The sequence below is a fragment of the Scylla paramamosain genome, chromosome 46, assembly GCF_035594125.1.
Source record: "Scylla paramamosain isolate STU-SP2022 chromosome 46, ASM3559412v1, whole genome shotgun sequence".
In the NCBI taxonomy this organism is placed as follows: Eukaryota; Metazoa; Arthropoda; class Malacostraca; order Decapoda; family Portunidae; genus Scylla; species Scylla paramamosain.
In genome coordinates, this window is record NC_087196.1 from 4256943 (window position 1) to 4273357 (window position 16415).

General features: G+C 44.4%; 1 protein-coding gene and 2 long non-coding RNA genes across 10 annotated transcripts in view; 1 reads left to right on the forward strand and 2 right to left on the reverse strand.

Moving 5' to 3' along the window:
* Positions 1–561: 561 nt before the first annotated feature.
* Positions 562–3589, forward strand: LOC135094659 (uncharacterized). 5 transcript variants are annotated; one of them, XR_010263901.1, is made up of 7 exons: positions 562–720; positions 1016–1313; positions 1635–1783; positions 2022–2215; positions 2533–2651; positions 3261–3359; positions 3468–3584. It is a non-coding gene; the product is annotated as an uncharacterized LOC135094659 (long non-coding RNA). The 5 variants fall into 5 exon arrangements; XR_010263902.1 differs by having other exon boundaries at positions 569–720; positions 1699–1783; XR_010263898.1 differs by lacking the exon at positions 1635–1783 and having other exon boundaries at positions 570–720.
* On the reverse strand, positions 3355–8111 carry LOC135094658 (uncharacterized). 4 transcript variants are annotated; one of them, XR_010263894.1, is made up of 5 exons: positions 7998–8111; positions 7472–7714; positions 7160–7255; positions 3699–3811; positions 3355–3590 (listed from the first exon to the last, which is right to left on the reverse strand). It is a non-coding gene; the product is annotated as an uncharacterized LOC135094658 (long non-coding RNA). The 4 variants fall into 4 exon arrangements; XR_010263896.1 differs by having other exon boundaries at positions 7472–7727; positions 7998–8085; XR_010263895.1 differs by having other exon boundaries at positions 7472–7784; positions 7998–8071.
* Positions 8112–8406: 295 nt separating this feature from the next.
* The window catches only part of LOC135094577 (cullin-associated NEDD8-dissociated protein 1-like), a 31618-nt gene continuing 23609 nt past the window's right edge, over positions 8407–16415 (reverse strand). Inside the window, 2 exon segments of the mRNA XM_063994801.1 lie at positions 8407–12798; positions 13230–13438. The gene's annotated coding sequence lies outside the window, so the exon portion shown is untranslated.

Here is a 16415-nt window from a genome sequence, read left to right on the forward strand (position 1 = left end):
TACTACTACTACACGCCAGACTGTCTCGGAACTTAAACAAAAAAATAAGATTTTTAATATGATTTTTATAAAAGTTGATTTCTTTTTTGTGAAGAGGAGGAGGAAGAGGAAGAATATCTCCACTCCTTCCTGTTTAGACATTCCATCTTATTAACATTTTTTTTGGTCTTATAATTATTATTATTATTATTATTATTTTTATTATTTATGTTGGTAATTGTTTCTATGTCTTGTAGTGTCCCTCCCTCCCTCCCTTCTCTTCCTCTTCCTCTTCCTCTTCCTCCTCCTCCTCCTCTTCCTCCTCCTCCTCCTCTTCCTCATCCTCCTTTCCATAAATCGTGTAGAGTTTTGTAATAAAGTGACATATTGTCTTGTTTCTTTCTCTTCCCTCATTTTTAGTTTAAAGATGTGTGTGTGTGTGTGTGTGTGTGTAGCTTTGGATATACGGAAGAGGAAGAGGAGGATGTCACGCTGTGTCACGGAAGTCAGTGGTGTATCAAGACGTGACGTATCAGTGGGAGTGTTTCAGTCATGAGTATGAACCCTTGTGAACCATTGTATTCGGCGCAAGCAAGGGGCGAGGGCGAGGCAGAGTGAGTCTTGTCCCGGGAGTGGTCGGTGTGGTGTCTCCTTGGTTCCTTGCCCTGTCCTGCCCGGGTGCTACTGTGAAGTTGAGTGTCAGTAAGAAGGGTGTGGAAGACGAGTCATGCTGACAGGAAGGTGTGTGTGTGTGTTGTGGGGGGTGTATGCCAATGGGTTTGGTGAGATGGGAGAGTAAGATGTGTAGGTAGAAGTGACTGGAATGTGTACGAGTATGTGTGCGTGTATGTGTGATGGGGGATGCGGGCGCAGTGTTTCAGTGGGCGGGTCGGGGAACCTCACCGCTCTCCTCGCTTGCCACAGGTAAGGTTACGGTCATTACCAGAGGCAGGAAGTGTCCAGGCATTGTGATGGGGAGATGTGAGGCTGTTCCTGTTTTGTATGTGTTGTATCTTGTTATTTTTTGGGTTTGCAGGACTCGCGCTGGAATCGAACAGGGAAAATTTCTTTGTGTGGGCGTCTGTTGAAGCATGGCATGTATGACTGTATGGACACGTATAGGCGTGTGCTGAAACATGCATGGCTTTGTGTGGCGTATGTGGGCGAATTGAAAAGTGTAGCCTCGCTCACAGCACGCCATGAAAACATGACTTCATCGAAGAGTCGAGACCCAGACCGATACTCGTGGGCCACCCGTCGTGACGGTCGTGGGCCGGCTGGCAGTGGTGAAGGAGACGCTGTGCGGGAAGGATGTGCGTGTTGCTTCAGCTCAGGTAATTTGTCTGGTTCACCTGTGTGTTAATTAGTTGTGTGATGGAGAATTTTGGTTTTATGAAGTAGTTGTTGTTCCTTGGTGTCCTGTTTAGACAAAGTTGTGTTAATATTTTACTGCCAATGAATGCTGGCTAATTAAGCACGTCGTAACAAGCTGTTCTGTGTACAGGTAACTGTTTACTATTGTAGTTGTCTGCTTTTACTTGATAGTTAATTCATTTGACTCAAAAAGGTGATAGTTAACAGTTACGGTAGTTAATAAGTGTTGGTAATTACTTAGAAAAGGAAAACAGTTGTGAATTGTAATGGAAGTCTTGTAGCTCGTTAAGTGTGGTGGGTGTAATGGACACTGATGAAGTGTGACGCTGTGGTGGTTGAGAACAGTTGCAAGCCTTCTGTCACTGCCTTGCCTGGGTGGTCACTGGTCAAGCCGAGTTGCCTTCACTTGCCTGTTCAGTGCAATTCTGCGGTGAGTAGTTATGAACCATTGTCATTGCCAGTGTAGTTATGTGATGGTTAGGAGTAGTTATGAACGCTGCTGTCATTGCCTGCGCCTGGGTGGTTAGCGGCCAAGCTGAATTGGTATAACAAGTTGCTGCCTCGCTAGTTACTGTCTGGGAGGTGTTAGTGGTCACAGACAATTCCCTTGTTAGGCGCCGCTCTCACCACGCCACGGTGGCCGCCACTACTGTAGTCACCTCCCACAGCCTGCAGTGGAGCCTGTCACACGAAGCACCGCGCGGCGTGGACAGGTGACCGACGGTGACGGCGACGCGCGCTTGCTTGCTGATTGGCGGCACATGACCCTTCCACACCGAGGTGACGTGACCGCCATGGTGGGAGCCAGTGGTGGCGGCGTCGTCGTGTGGAAGAACACGTCTTCATGGCTGGTAACGTTCCGGTGAGTTAATCGCTTGTTAGCGATTGTTACATAACGGTAATTGAAGTTAACAGTAAATGAAGGGACTTACTGATTACGTATTGAGAACTTGTTAGTTGTTGTGAGGTTAATTAGGTGTGATGGGTCAATCAACTGTTGCAGTAATTAATATCGCGGCACTTAAATCGAACAGTGCTTGAGGTTGTTACCGATCACCAATTGAGAACATGTTGCCTGTGTTGCTAATGGTATATGTGAGTTCACATCCATTACGTTGCTAATGGATGTGAAACTGACAAATATTATTACTAAATGAATAATTGTTATAATATCGGCAGGAGGGAGAAGAGTGGGTGGACACACTGACGTGGCGAGGCTGTCCATGCCAGCCGTCCTGTGCTGGCGAGCAGCAGGTGTCTGCGTCACGCACAGCAGGGACGCATCAGGGCGGCAACCGGTGAGTCTCGTGCAAGCAAAGACCCGCGTGATGCTGGAAGATGTCTGGCTGTTTGCGAGAATGCTGTGACGTTTCCATCTATTTAGGCACCTTAAACTGTTTTTGCTTTACTCTAATCGGATTAATTTGCTGTCGTTCCCTTAGTTGTCATGTAATCAAAATTTTTATTTTTTTCTTTATCGTTTTTATCTGACATTTTTCTTTTTTTTTCATCCGTTTATCAATATAGATAGATGTTTAGACATGTCACTTTCCTATGCTAGTGACGTCTGTCACAATAAAATTATTTTGAAGTTTTTTTAAAGTTTTACGTGTGTCCCATTCCTCCCTCACACTGGTGGTGTGTGGCAACGTCGTGGATCAGAGTTTGGTCCGTCACCTCCTAGCGTCTTATCCTGCTTGTTCTTCGTCTCAGTATTCACAAGTCTGCCATGGACTGTGGGCTCATTGTGTGTGTAGAATTTGGGGGAGCGGAGGCAGCGGCAGTGAGCGAGGCATGACACAGGACAGGTTGAGATTGCTGGGGGATCGGCCAGGCCCTGCTGTATCCACTAGTACTACTCCAGGGAGGAGGGGGACACGCTAACGCTCTATACCTGGCCTCCACAGAGAGAAGCAGCTCGTCCTCAGAAGTTGAAGGACCAAACAGGGGTTAGGATTCAGCAGGCAGTAGTAGGGGGGATGATGAAAGCATACACATCTATCGAGGTAGGTTATGTCACATTTATTTGATATGTTCTCTTTCTACTCTACTTGTTTCTTTTCGTATAGGTTTGTCCACTTGCTGGCTGACGCTAACTCTTATGAAAACTTTAGGTCCATCTCGTGGCAGCGGCTGGAGCGTCTCTCCTGCACATTAAGGAGGCACGACTAACGACACCACGCAGAGTCTCCCAATTCATCTATGGCTGTTGTTTAGTTCTTTGCTGACGCTCACAGCTGTAAAATATTTATATAAAAAAGCCAAAATCTCTCTATATTTAATTCCTGCATACATACATTATTTCGCGTTTACTTAAAATATTGGGAAAAAAACACTGGGTTCACCTTCCTCGTTTTCGCGGCAACAGCTGGGGCCTCTCTTCTCAAGACTATCAATAAGGGGCAAGACTGAAGTCCTTACTCATCCATTATTTAGTTCCTCCGCTGGCGCCTCGCATCTGTAATGTTTATAAAAAAAGAGCCAATGTTTATTATATGTACGCATTGGGTTGATCTTTAACCGAAAAAAACTGGTGAACTACTTTGACACCACCACTTTCTCCTGCTCCTAGGTAGGTGTTCAGCCTGTCAGGCGTGCCAGCACTCACTTCTCCAGTTAGTCCTCTCAAAGCTTTCTTCCTCCCTCAATTCCTCCAACGTCCCCAGCCCATTCGCCTCCAGGATTTCTTCCAATCCGTCCTTCCATCTCTTCGGTCTCCCGTCCTTCCATCTCTTCGGTCTCCCTCTAGATCTTCTACCTTCTGGCTTCCAGTTCCATCTTTTTTGTAATTCTTTATTCATGCATTCTCTCCACATGTCCAGGCCATCTTAGCTGTGCCTTTTCTATTTTGCTTTTAACTGACGTTCCTCCAATCATTTCTCTTATTTCAACATTTCTGATTCGATCTCATGTTTTATTTACTATTGCTCTCAGAGTTCTCATTTCTGCCGATTGAATTCTGCTCCAGTCTTTTGTTGTTAATGTCCAACTTTCTGAGGCATATATTAAAATTGGTACCAGGACTGGTGCAAATATAGTTTTCTTTGCCTCTAGGAAAATGTTTATCCTTTAGGATAGGACACAGGGCGCAAACACCCATACTGTACTTTGATATTCTTTCAGTTATCTCTTCTTTGTTCTTGTATCCATCTTTTGCAAACACTTCCCAGATATTTAACACACACTGCTTCTTTCACATACTCATTTTCAATTTCTATTTCTACAATATCTTCATTTTCCCTTGTTACAGTTAGGATTTCAGTCTTTTGTATATTGATGCTCAACCCCGCCTCGTCAAAGCACCTTTTCCAACAATTTTGATCTCTCCAACTGCAGCCTGTTATTACTCCAGCAGGCTACGTCATCCGCATACACAAATACATCTCCATCAACTCTTCGCTTTATACCTTTTTATGATGCAATCCATACATGCTATGAATAGTAAAGGAGATGACACACTTCCTTGCTTTACTCCTGTAAAGCACTCATCCTTCTTATAACCAGTCTTAACAACACACTAACACGGCTTATACGTGCTTTCTAGGGCTTTCTGCAGTTTTTTCCTCATTCCATATTCCTCCAATAAACATTTTCAAAGTTTGTTTCTTGGAACAGAATCGAATGCTTTTGTCAGGTCTATGAAAGCACAATATAATTTTTTTGTTGAACTCCCACCACTTCTCCATGACCATTCTCAAAAAAAAAAAAAAGGTCTGATGTACTTCTATCCTTCCTGTACCCATGCTGCTGTTCTCCTAGCTGCGGCTCTATCACTGTTCTACCTCGCTTTTCAAGAATTCTTTCATAAGTTTAGCTATGTGGTTAATGAGAGAAATGCCTCTAATTGCCACAGTGTCCTGGGTCACCTTTTCCTTCATAGATGGGTAGTATGATGGTCTTCCCCCAGTCTCGTGGTATGGTTTCTTCTCTCCAGGCTTTATTGAATATTCTCAGTATCTTCTGCTTCAGGACGTTACTTCCCTCTTTAATCAACTTGACTGGCGAGGCATCACATCCCGGTGCTTTATCGTCTTTCATCTTCAGGGCTTCTTCTTGCTCATCTCTTGTTATTTCGTTATCTTGTTCTTGTCACACCAACCACCACCTCCTCGTCCTCCATGCCTTCACCGATGTCTTCACCTCCAGCATTCAGCAGCTTTTTAAAATACCTTTGCTATTTTTCATTTATCTTGTTCTGTTCTACGATCGCATTACCTTCATCTTTTAATATTATACACAATGCTTTTGTCCTTCCGATAGGACTCTGCTAATCCGAAGATCCACCTCTTAGATCTTGTTCCACCGTCTCTAACTTTTTGCAAACTTTTTTTTTGTGCTGTTCTTTTCACTCCTTCAGCCTTATTTCTTGCAATGACATACTCCATTCTTGTGTCCAGTGTTTTATATAAAAGTCTTAACCATTTTCTCCGTGTCTTCACTTTTTCCTTGACCACACACTTCACTTCCTCTGTCCACCAAGGTGTGCCTTTTTTACTACCTCCCACCATTTTTGTTCCTGATGTCTCTTCAGCTACACCTTTGATCGTTTCTTGCAGAGCTTGCCAGTCTTCATCTCCTCTACGGTCAACGTTCTCGTCTACTGCTGCTCTATATTTATCCTTTGTTTCGCCATCTTTTAGTGACAACTTTGATGACTTTTCTCTTTTATGTTTGTTTAGGTTTAACCTTCTTAATATTCAGGTCCCCAATTAGAAATCTGATCTGAATTTAGCGAGTCACCTGGCAGGACTTTCACATCTTTGAATAGCCAGCATGTAATCAATAGTGGACCTTTGGTTGAACTAGTGAGTTACTTGATTCCATCTGTACCTTGTATAACGATGTTCGTCTTTGTTTAAAAAAGCCATTCATAATCTTCATGTTATTTCTCAAGCACAAGTCTATCAGATTTTCACCTGTGTTTTTCACTTCTCCAAAGCGTCCAATGATATCCTTTATACCTCTTCTATCCTGTCCTACTCTACCATTAAAGTCACCCATGATAACAGTGACACTATCTGGATTCAGATTGATGTTATCCTCCAGTATCTCCATATACTCTTTTCTTCATCATTGTGTCCTTGTTGAGGTGCGCACACCTGATATAAAAAGTATTTCTTGCCCCTGATGTTCAGAATACAGTACATTAACCTTTCATTAATTCTACTTCTTGAATGCATGGTGAGTGTTGGTCATACAATGATCGCTACGCCATGTTTCCTTCTTCCTGCCCCCACTCCACTGTACATCAGAACAAACCTACCACCGAGATCCTCTCCTCTTTCTTTTCCAAAATGTCTCGTCTCCGCTATACCAAATATATCTGTTTTTCTTCTCAATCATTTCAGTGATTTCTTCTTCTTTATCTGTGTAGGTAGCAATGTTTAGAGTTACACAGCTAATTTTTGGCACCGTCCGAGGTCCATAAACGTCTCGTTTCGTCTACGACAGGTCCGTCCTGATTCAGAGGCTGGTCCTTGAGTTTCCCGAGCATTTTTATTTTTTTTTATTTATTTATTTTTTTTTACGTCACCGGCTTGCTAGGCCTGTCGTGACAACCCTCATCTTTTATCTGGGCTCGGCACCGGCATAGGATTCTGGCTGTCATTCCCCCACGGCATGACACCACAAGAAATAATTTAGTCAAGATAATCTGGTTAAAAAAAAAAAAAAAAAATTACATCAGGTCATTCAAGCTGTACCAAGTTAGTTCCTTGCAAGTCTTTTCTCCAAGCACACTAAATCGGAAGGGAATGAAAATCTAACTATATGCACAGTAACAACCACTAACAAACTTATTACTCACCCATTCTTCACACAAGCGGTCCCTTGTAGAAACGGTGGGAGGAGCAGCAGGAAGAGCGCGTAAGCAGCCAAGCCGGGAACAGATGGAGAGGGATGACTGAGGAGAGAGAAAATCAAGGAACAAGAGAGGGGCAGAAGAGCGAGGTGGTGGTGGTGGTGGTTGTTGTTATTATTGCAACCCGTATAACTGCATCACTTGTGGAATTATAGCGCACATTAATTACTGAGCAAATGATTGACCCATCACAGCAAATTAACCTCACCAACAACGAACAAGTCTTCAATACTGTACGTAATCAGTTACTTCATTTACCATTAACTTCAAATACCGTTACGTAACAATTGCTAACAAGTGGTTAGCTCGCCGGAACGTTACCAGCCGCCAAGGTCCCTTCTTCCACACGACGCCGCCATCACCATTGGCCTCCACCGTGGCGGCCACGGTCACCCCGGTGTGGAAGGGTTGGCGACAGCACGCAGCAAGCAAGCACGCGTCACCTGGCGGCATCACCTGCCCGCGCCACGCGGCGCCTCGCGCTACAGGCTCCACTGCAGGCTGTGGGAGGTGACTGTGGTAGTGGCAGCCACCGTGGCGTGGTGTGAGCGGCGCCTAACAAAACCAACAGCTAACCAGCGAGGCAAATAACAACCTCTAGTATCAATTCAGCCAGTAAACACAATTAACTACACAAAGGTCAGCTAATATCGTGCTTAACAAGCCTGCACTCATTACTCGAAAGTCATTAACACAACTTTAAAGAAATCAATAAAACAATTTCACAAACCTAAAGCACTCCATCACACAACTAATTAAAACACAGGTGAACTAAACACATTACCTGAGCTGCAGCAACACGTACAACCTTCCCTCACAGCGTCTCCTGCATCACTGCCAGCCGGCCAGCCATAGGCCACTCCTGACCTCCTCTTGTCTCGACTCGGCTTCAATGCTTCAGTGTCCTGATTCGAACCGGTTTGCTCCTGTACTTGCCTTGTTTTTTGTTGTTTTTTGTCTTTATTTATTTGATATGTTTTGTTTATTTGTTCGTTTGTCTTTTCTGTCTGTTTCTCTCTCTCTCTCTCTCTCTCTCTCTCTCTCTCTCTCTCTCTCTCTCTCTCTCTCTCTCTCTCTCTCTCTCTCTCTCTCTCTCTCTCAGTTCTTCGTTCATCTTGCTCATCACTCCATGACTTTCTTTCTCTCTCAAGACAACACAACAAAAAATAGTAATAATAATATGTAAAGAAAGATTTATTTTAGCATTTTTATTTTTCTAACAACGGTTAACAACAACATGGTAGTGAGTACGATAATTAAGACGAAGTGTACGATTATTAAAAGTGACGAGAGTACGGTAATTGTAGGGGAATTGGGATTGGTACTACACATTTGCTACAGTTGACGAGTATATACGATAACAAGTACGATAATTAGGTACAGAGTAAGAGGTTTCATTAATACGGCATACCAGAACTACTACTACTACTATTACTACTACTACTACTTCTACGGCTACTAATACTACTGCTACCACTACCAGACCACGAACCGAGATAACGTAAAAAAACTGTGTACCATATAACAAAAATAACAACAGATGACAAGTAAACACAATATGGATCAATTACGAATAATACAACAACAACAATAAAAAAATAACAAATAACAACACAACGAAAGACGAACAAAAAACTAACAAAACAAAATATAAATAAACAACTGAAGTGAGGCACACGAGAACTAATAATAACAATAATAATAATAATAAGACAATAAAACAATAAAACACAAACTCTCGTACATCTCAACCCAAAACTATCGAACGAAAAGCTGAAGATAAAACCACAAATCTTTTACTTAACCTAACCGCGCCTTTGAACCAAGACCACGAGGCGAAACGGGAAGATGAAAGACGTAAATTAAGCCTCAGACGTAGGTGTAGGCGTGGGCGTGGGCGTGGACACAGCAGCAGGCAGAGGCGTGGGTAAATCTTCAGCCTCGTTCTCCATATGAAACAAGGTCGGAAAGTCTGTATCGAAGAATCCATTACCAGGATAAAACCCTTTATTACTTCCCACTGGGGGCTTGGTGTGGGCGTACTGGGACGTGGGGCGCTGCGTGGGTGCCTGGGTGGTGTGCGGGCGGTGTGAAAGGGACGTGGATGGGCGTCTGCGTTGCGAATGTGGGTTGGTAATGAGCTGACTGTGAACAGACTGCAACGGCTGATTTAAGTGAGAGTTCGGTGTGTGATACCGTTTGTACCTGAAGGAATCGTATCTGTACCTCGGTATTTGCACCTCCCTCGGGCTGTAGAAGTAGTTAGGGAGTGCTGGGCGACTCAGGGGGCCTAGTAACCACCCCAGTATCCCTGTATCCATGGACCAGGGCGGGCGGTTGGGAGGACTCGTTGGGTAAGGATACGGGGTCCTCTGCTGGCGTGGGTAACCAGCGTTTCCTTCATACCCCGCCTCGTAAGGGTCATATGTAGCTTCCTGGGGTCTCTGGCTAGGGCGCGGGGTCCTGTACGTGTCCTCAGGGGCGTAGGAGTCCTGGGTGTCGTCCGCAGAGTAGTAGTCGTAGTCGTAATCTTCTAAATAGTTGTAGTTCTCTAGATTGTGGTTATGGAGGAGTTTAGAATATTCACTCAGGAAGGGGTCTTCAGGGTCTTGCTTGTGGTCCTGCTGGTGGTCCTGCTGGTGGTCTATGTGGTAGGTGGGTGGCTCTGCAGTCACCGTGGCCGTGGGACTGTCAGCATCACTACTTTTCAGATAAATATTACCATCCTGACCAACGTATAAGTCCTCTCTTAGCGGGTAATCCTCTTTAAACTGATAGCCCTTGTGTTTCTCTGCCTCCTCGTTGACTATCACCTCATACGTCAATCCTCCGCTGGTCTCCTTCTCCGGGACGCTTCGGGGACTCTGCGGCAGGTGTGGGGGCTTCTGTGGGATGTGTGGGGGCGATAAAGGTTGTGGGTATCTAGGTATCTGAGGGAAGTTATTGTGAGAAAAGAGATTTAACGGGTTTAGGAGGTTCAGCAAAGTGTCTGTTGTGGATGGATAGACAGGGCGAGGCGGGTAGGGCGGCCTGCGAGGGTAGCTGTCTATGTTACCGCCTCCCGTTGCCCTGCTGGTCTCAAAGGCGTGACTGGGACCTCTGAACTTCTTGTAGTATCTATCGAAGGAGTCGTGGAAGGAGTCACCGAAGGATGGAAGGGTGTTGGGTGAGGTGGGGAGGCGTGGGTGTGTCTGGGTGTTCGTGGGAGGCAGGCGAGTGTTCAATGGCTGATTTGAATTTCCCGGGTAAGGAGAACGCGTGTTGATTGGGCGATTTGAACTTGCAGGGAAAGGAGAGCGAGTGTTGATTGGCTGATTCGCAGGGTGGAGAGAAGCGCGTGCATTTATTGGCTGATTTGAATTTCCAATCACGTGAGACCGCGTGTTGATTGGCTGGTTCAGTTTTGGTGTAAGAGGAGGCCGTGTGATAACTGGATGGTTTGAATTCCCCGCCAAGTGAGACCGCGTGTTCATTGGCTGATTTGAACCCGGGACAGGGGAGCGGGGGAGAGCGGGAGGCGGAAACTCATATTTGAAAAGCCGCAGTCCTACCAAGTTAGCGATGGAGGGGACGTCCTCTACATAGGCCCCCTGGCTCACGAGCTCCGTAGGATTAACCCAGGCTAATTCCGCAGGCGTGGGGAGTTCCTCTGCCTCTGTATCCTTTTGTTCCCCCTCCTTCTTCTCCTCCTTCTCCTCCGTGGCCGCTCGTCTCTTTCTCCTTGGCGCTAAGTCTTTTTGTGTTACCTGTGAAGAATCTTGGCTTTGTAATTGTGGTTTTCTGTGTAATGTTCGTTCGTTTAAGTCTCTGTCTGTCTGTTTGTCTGTTTTCTTCGCTGTTGTGTCTGTCTCTTTCGACTTTGTGGGTAAAGAGGGTTTCTTGTCCTCCCTGTCTATCTGTCTATTCATTTCTCTCGTTGCTTTATAAAATACTGGTTTCTTTTCGTCTCCGTCTAGCTGTCTCCTTGTTTCCTTGGCTTGTTTGAGTAATGCAGCTTTCTTTCCCTCCCCGTCTACCTGCTCATTCATTTCCCTCGCGTCTCTATACAACACAACTTCCTCGCCATTGCCATCTACCTGTCCATGCATATCCTTCGCTGCGTCCCCACCTTTCCTGAGAGAAAGTTTGCCACGAGTACCATCCCTGAAAACAGCAGCGCCTACCTTCACATGCCCAACCTCTTCTACAGCACCTTCACGAGTGTCTGTGTCTGTAGGGTGCAGAATAGATGCTACCCAGTTTCTGAGGCGTGACGGAAAGGTGGTGGAGGTGCTGGTGGTAGGGAGGGAGTGGCCTGTCCTTTCTGTGTCCTTAAGCACGACGTCAACTAAGTGAAGAATAGCCGCTGAGAGATTCCTGTGGTCATTGGTATCTTGTGATCTGAAGGAGGCGTGGAGGGAAGACTCTGCTGCTGGTATGCTGGCGTGTTGTGGTTGTGGTTGTTGTTGTTGTTGTTGTTGTGGTGGTGGTGGTGGTTGAGGTTGTGGTTTGGGTTCGTCTTCTTCTTCTTCTTCTTCTTTTTCTTCCTGTTGTTGTTGTTGTTGTTGTTGTTCTTCCTCCTCCTCCTTTTCCTCTTCTTCCTCTTGTGCTGGTGGTTGTGATTGTTGCTCTTCCTCCTCCTCCTGCAGAAGGTCTTCCTCCTCTTCCTCTTCCTGCTGTACTAGTTGTTGCTTCTCTTCCTCCTCCTCCTCCTCCTGCGGTTCTTCTTCCTCCTGCTGATCCTGATCTTCTTCCTCCTCCTCCTCTTCCTCTCCATCCTGAGCCTTTTCCTCCTCTTCACGCCGTTTCTCTTCTTCCTCTTGCCTCTTTTCTTCCTCCTCCTCTTCCTCTTCCCGCCTCGCCTCTTCCTCCTCCTTTTCTTCTTCCCGCCTCGCCTCTTCCTCCTCCTTTTCTTCTTCCCGCCTCGCCTCTTCCTCTTCCCGCTTCGCCTCTTCCTCTTCCCGCCTCGTCTCTTCCTCCTCCTCTTCTCGCTCTATCCTATTTTTCTCCTCCTCTTGCCTCGCCTCTTCCTCCTCTCGCTTCGCCTCCTCCTCCTCTTCTTTTAGCTCCTTCAGCCTCTCTTCCTCCTCCTCTCGTCTCTCCTCTTCCTCCTCCTCCTCGCTACTACTACCACCACCACCACCCAGTCCTTCTCGAGTCCTAAATGGCCTCCTATCAGAGCCCCTCGTCCCAGGTCCACGGAGGACACCACTTGGTCTAAAACGGGACTGTTTCAAGGACCGCTTGTTGTGAATCTTGTATTTTTGAGGGATTTTTTGGTTTTTGCGTGTTTTAAATGTGGTGAGTTTGGTTTTATAGTTACGTTTGCTACTGTTGTTGTTGTTGTTGTTGTTGTTGTTGTTTAAGTTATCAGTGCCATCTTCACTACAGATTCCCGTGGTTATGCATCTTCTGCTACTACTACTACTACTACTACTACTACTGCTATTACTACTACTACTGCTACTATTGTCAAAACCTTCTGTCAAGTTCTTTTCCTCGGCAGCAGGGTGAAGGAGGCCAGGCTGCAGTGAAGTGAGGGAGTGTTGGATCAGCTGGAGTGCCTCAGGGTTAGTGTCCTCTGCTGTTTCCTTCGTCTGCGTTGCCTGTGGGTGTTTGAGTTGGTTAATGTGTGTGTGTGTGTGTGTGTGTGTGTGTGTGTGTGTGTGTTTTAGTGATGTGTTTGCTTATTTTTGTTTATTTATTTACCTGTATATTCTATGTGGTCTATTTATATTTATCATTGTTTTATTTGTTCACTTAATTTATTCTTTGTCATGATAGCAGTCAACGTAATGAAGAAACTATCGTAGGGTAATTCACCTAACTGTAAAAATAATGAGTGAAATACAGAATACCAAAAATAAATAAATAAAGGAAGAAAAGTCACTGATGAAATTACAAAACACACACACACACACACACACACACACACACACACACACACACACACACACACACACACATGTAACTATAAGAAAAAAACAGTTAAGTCATCACTGGTAACAAGATAAAAGAAAATAACAAAAACTTTTACCTGAACTTGTAATGTTGCCACCACCACCATCACCACCTCCGCCACCACCACCACCTTCATCTTGCCGTGGGAAGGCTGGTAGAGGCTGGCAGGGACTGGTAGGGAGAGGAGAGGAGGGGAGTCTAACAGAGGAAGGGGGGCTGGGGAGGGCTGGTAAGGGAGGCTGGCAGGGAGGGAGGGGCAGGGGAGGCCACGTGGATCTGGTAACACTGCGGAAAGGAGAAAAATAAATTAAGTTCTTTGGAAAAATAATGATGGTGATTATGATGAAAAATTTGATGTTTAAGTTTGTAGTAGTAGAAGTAGTAGTAGTAGTAGTAGTAGTAGTAGTAGCAACAGGAGTACCAACACACACACACACACACACACACCTGGCCAATCATCCCACCTGGCCAAATGGACCGAGAAGATTGAGCACACCTTCCTACAAATTATTGGGTGTAGGCGAGAGGGGGGCGGGAAGAGGGCAGGCTGGAAAACTGCTGAATGTTGGGTGGTAATAACTGGGGCGAGGAGAGAGAGAGAGAGAGAGAGAGAGAGAGAGAGAGAGAGAGAGAGAGAGAGAGAGAGAGAGAGAGAGAGAGAGAGAGAGAGAGAGAGAGAGAGCAATAACATCCGTTTTCTGTTGCTTTTAATGACTGTATGGAAGGGATGACTCAGAAGAATAACAGTACTCTCTCTCTCTCTCTCTCTCTCTCTCTCTCTCTCTCTCTCTCTCTCTCTCTCTAACGGTAAAGACAGGTAAAGTTAGTAGCTCGATGGTTTGTGTGTGTGTGTGTGTGTGTGTGTGTGTGTGTGTGTGTGTGTGTGTGTGAAGATGAGTAGCGCGTCTTTCGTTTTCTTTTTTTTTTACGGCCAAGAGATCTCAATTATATTTAGCGAGAGAGAGAGAGAGAGAGAGAGAGAGAGAGAGAGAGAGAGAGAGAGAGAGAGAGAGAGAGAGAGAGAGAGAGAGAGAGAGAGAGGTAGTTTACGGTATGTCTGTCTGTCTGTCTGTCTGTGTAAACTCTGGTAGATAAATAAATAAACAGATAAATAAATAAACAGAAGAAGAAAACGAAAAAAAAGAGAAAGAGGAAAACGAAGAGGAAGAAGAAGAAGTTGAAGAAGAAGAAGAAGAAAAAGAGAAAGACGAAGACGACGACGACGAATAATAATAATGATAATAATAATAATAATAATAATAATAATAATAATAATAATAAGAAGAAGAAGAAGAAGAAGAATAAGAGAGAGAGAGAGAGAGAAAAAAAAAAGATCGACAAACCCTCTTCAACACCACCACCACCACCACCACCAGAGATATTGTAGGGCGGCAGTCGCGGACGTTCCTTTAGGGCAGAATATTGCTCCCTCTTTGTTCTTGTCTGCCTGCGTGACCCAAATATTTACCTTAGTGTCCATTAAGTGTTTGTTACTGATTATTATTGTTATTATTATTATTATTATTATTATTATTATTATTATTATTGACGGTTATTACGGGTTTGGTTAGTTTAAGTACGGTTTTTGTTCGTTAATTTTAAAACTGAGTAATAATATCGTGCAGTGTATGGGTTATTATTGTACCTGTCTTTATGTATAATTAAGAGAGAGAGAGAGAGAGAGAGAGAGAGAGAGAGAGAGAGAGAGAGAGAGAGAGAGAGAGAGAGAGAGAGAGAGAGAGAGAGAGAGAGAATAAATACAAACTAAACTAAAATGCAAAAAAAAAAGAACAATAAAGAAAAAAAAAATATATAAACAAGAGTAAATAAATAATCATTATCGTCAACAAGGAAAAAATGAAGGAAATAAAAAAAACATACGAAAAAAACAAACATACCCAAAAAACAAAACAAAAACAAACAAATAAACAAAACAAAACAAACCAAACAAGAAAATAAGGGAAAAAAAAAACACACACCATCATTAAAATTTCCCTCCTTTTAGTGTTTCCTCCTAACCAAAAACCTGGAAAAGACAAGGAACAGTGAGGAAGAGGAGACTGAGAGGAGGGAGAGAAGAAGTGCGTCTGTGGTGGAGGAGGAGAAGGGAGGAGCGAAGAGAAATGACGAAGAGAAGGAAAGAATGGGGAGAAATAACAACGAAGAAAACGGGAGACGTGAGAGGGGGCCAGAGAGAGGGGGGCCAGAGAGAGGGGGGCCAGAGAGAGCCGTAATGGAGAGGGGAGTGAGAAAAAGGCTAATTTAAAACCCCTAGACTGGTTTCTGGCTGGTGTGGCTCTGGCGTGTTCCTTAACCTGTACTTTTTACGTGCTGATGATTGGTAAAGGTGAGTGTGTGAGTATCTGAGTGCGTGGGAGAGTGAGAGTGTGGGGAGAGTTGGGAGGGCTGAGTGTGGCGTGTTTTTCTCGTTCTTAATAAATACATAAATAAGGATAATAATGATAAATGAGTGTGGGAGAGTGGAGGGGAGTGAGAGTGAAGGGAGTGCTGGGAGGGTGAAGGAGTGTCGTGTTTTTGTCTTTCTAGATAAGTAAATAAATAAAAATAAAATTAATGAAAACAAATCTTAATACGTACAGAAGCTTGATAATCATTTTTTTTCTTTTTCTTTTTTTTTTCTTTCCACGTAAAAATCAAAAGAAAACCCACAAATATCTTAAATACCGCCCAAACACGCCCAAACACACCACACAAGCACCCCATACACGCCCAAACCACACCCCTTCACCAAACACCCCAAACACTTCTATACAACCTGAACACTTCCCGCTTCCCCAAACAACAACAACAACAACAACAACAACAACAACAACAACAACAAAACACTAACGACAAGGAAAACAAACGAATAAACAAACAAACAAACAAAACACACACACAAAACCAAAAAGAAAAAGAAAAAAACAGACGAACAAATAAAGAAACCAATAAAAAAAAAAAACACGCATTATTTAATTAAACATTCCCTTCCTTAAATTGAAAATGGCACGAGGAGACGAGAGAGAACAGAGAGATCAAGAGAAATATCACCACAGGGACGACAAAGACCAAGGGAGAGACGAGAGACCCCCGGGACACCAAGAGACAGACCCACACGAGAGAGCCAGGCAAGTAAGACCGCCTATCTTCAGTCCCTTGGTAGAGACGAACAGGGGTGACTTCAATATTTCTACAGAGACTCCACCTCTTTATTCAAACACGCAGGGGTGGCGATGGCAGAGAGATGAGAGTGTTGGAGAGA